The sequence below is a fragment of the Carassius auratus genome, chromosome 28 (assembly GCF_003368295.1).
Source record: "Carassius auratus strain Wakin chromosome 28, ASM336829v1, whole genome shotgun sequence".
Lineage (NCBI taxonomy): Eukaryota > Metazoa > Chordata > Actinopteri > Cypriniformes > Cyprinidae > Carassius > Carassius auratus.
In genome coordinates this window covers 22121865-22124924 of record NC_039270.1, presented here as the reverse complement: position 1 = coordinate 22124924, position 3060 = coordinate 22121865, and positions in this window count along the sequence as shown.

Genomic DNA, 3060 nt, shown 5'->3' with positions numbered 1-3060 from the left:
GCTTATGCACTTAGATGCTTGGGGTTGATTTTGGCTTTAGTTTTCTCCAAAACTATACAGTAGAAATATTTGAAACTTAATACAGTAATGGTCAGATTGTCTGTAAACAGAAACAAACAGAAAGAACGAGCAAACCTATAAAGCAAAGATATTTATTAGTGCTTGAAAACTGGATAAGTGTTTATGTACTTAGATGCTTAGGGTGAATTTGGTTTTAGTTTTCTCCAAAACTATACAGTAGAAATATTTGAAACTTAATACAGTAATGGTCAGATTGTCTGTAAAAAAAATAAACTGAAAGAACGAGCAAACATATAAAGCAAAGATTTTTATGAGTGCTTGAAAACTGGAATGATAAGTGTTTATGTACTTAGATGCTTGGGGTGAATTTGGCTTTAGTTTTCTCCAAAACTATACAGTAGAAATATTTGAAACTTAATACAGTAATGGTCAGATTGACTGTAAACAGAAATAAACTGAAAGAGTGAGCAAACCTATAAAAGAAAGATTTTTATGAGTGCTTGAAAATGGCACATGATGTAAAGTGCTTATGCACTTAGATGCTTGGGGTTGATTTTGGCTTCAGTTATCTCCAAAACTATACAGTAGAAATATTTGCAAACTTGATAGAGTAATGGTCAGATTGACTGTAAACAGAAATAAACTGAAAGAACGAGCAAACCTATAAACAAAGATTTTTATGAGTGCTTAAACATGGGACATGATGCAAAGTGCTTATGCACTTAGATGCTTGGGGTTGAATTTGGCTTCAGTTTTCTCCAAAACTATACAGTAGAAATATTTGAAACTTAATACAGTAATGGACAGATTGACTGTAAACAGAAATAAACTGAAAGAACGAGCAAACCTATAAAGCAAAGATTTTTATGAGTGCTTGAAAATGGCACATGATGCAAAGTGCTTATGCACTTAGATGCTTGAGGTTGATTTTGGCTTTAGTTTTCTCCAAAACTATACAGTAGAAATATTTGAAACTTGATACAGTAATGGTCAGATTGACTGTAAACAGAAATAAACAGAAAGAACGAGCAAACCTATAAAGCAAAGATTTTTATGAGTGGTTGAAAATGGACATGATGCAAAGTGCTTATGCACTTAGATGCTTGGGGTTGAATTTGGCTTCAGTTTTCTCCAAAACTATACAGTAGAAATATTTGAAACGTAATACAGTAATGGTCAGATTGACTGTAAACAGAAATAAACTGAAAGAACGAGCAAACCTATAAAGCAAAGATTTTTATGAGTGTTTGAAAATAGGAAATTATGTAAAGTGCTTATGCACTTAGATGCTTGGGGTTGATTTTGGCTTTAGTTTTCTAAAAAACTATACAGTAGAAATATTTGAAACTTGATACAGTAATGGTCAGATTGACTGTTAACAGAAATAAACCGAAAGAACGAGCAAACCTATAAAGCAAAGATTTTTATGAGTGCTTGAAAATGGCACATGATGCAAAGTGCTTATGCACTTAGATGCTTGAGGTTGATTTTGGCTTTAGTTTTCTCCAAAACTATACAGTAGAAATATTTGAAACTTGATACAGTAATGGTCAGATTGACTGTAAACAGAAATAAACAGAAAGAACGAGCAAACCTATAAAGCAAAGATTTTTATGAGTGGTTGAAAATGGGACATGATGCAAAGTGCTTATGCACTTAGATGCTTGGGGTTGAATTTGGCTTCAGTTTTCTCCAAAACTATACAGTAGAAATATTTGAAACGTAATACAGTAATGGTCAGATTGACTGTAAACAGAAATAAACTGAAAGAACGAGCAAACCTATAAAGCAAAGATTTTTATGAGTGTTTGAAAATAGGATATTATGTAAAGTGCTTATGCACTTAGATGCTTGGGGTTGATTTTGGCTTTAGTTTTCTACAAAACTATACAGTAGAAATATTTGAAACGTAATACAGTAATGGTCAGATTGACTGTAAACAGAAATAAACTGAAAGAACGAGCAAACCTATAAAGCAAAGATTTTTATGAGTGGTTGAAAATGGGACATGATGCAAAGTGCTTATGCACTTAGATGCTTGGGGTTGAATTTGGCTTCAGTTTTCTCCAAAACTATACAGTAGAAATCTTTGAAACCTAATACAGTAATGGTCAGATTGACTGTAAACAGAAATAAACAGAAAGAACGAGCAAACCTATAAAGCAAAGATTTTTATGAGTGGTTGAAAATGGGACATGATGCAAAGTGCTTATGCACTTAGATGCTTGGGGTTGAATTTGGCTTCAGTTTTCTCCAAAACTATACAGTAGAAATATTTGAAACGTAATACAGTAATGGTCAGATTGACTGTAAACAGAAATAAACTGAAAGAGTGAGCAAACCTATAAAAGAAAGATTTTTATGAGTGCTTGAAAATGGCACATGATGTAAAGTGCTTATGCACTTAGATGCTTGAGGTTGATTTTGGCTTTAGTTTTCTCCAAAACTATACAGTAGAAATATTTGAAACTTGATACAGTAATGGTCAGATTGACTGTAAACAGAAATAAACAGAAAGAACGAGCAAACCTATAAAGCAAAGATTTTTATGAGTGGTTGAAAATGGGAAATGATGCAAAGTGCTTATGCACTTAGATGCTTGGGGTTGAATTTGGCTTCAGTTTTCTCCAAAACTATACAGTAGAAATATTTGAAACGTAATACAGTAATGGTCAGATTGACTGTAAACAGAAATAAACTGAAAGAACGAGCAAACCTATAAAGCAAAGATTTTTATGAGTGTTTGAAAATAGGAAATTATGTAAAGTGCTTATGCACTTAGATGCTTGGGGTTGATTTTGGCTTTAGTTTTCTACAAAACTATACAGTAGAAATATTTGAAACGTAAGACAGTAATGGTCAGATTGACTGTAAACAGAAATAAACTGAAAGAGTGAGCAAACCTACAAAGCAAAGATTTTTATGAGTGCTTGAAAATGGCACATGATGTAAAGTGCGTATGCACTTAGATGCTTGGGCTTGATTTTGGCTTCAGTTTTCTCCAAAACTATACAGTAGAAATATTTGAAACTTAATACA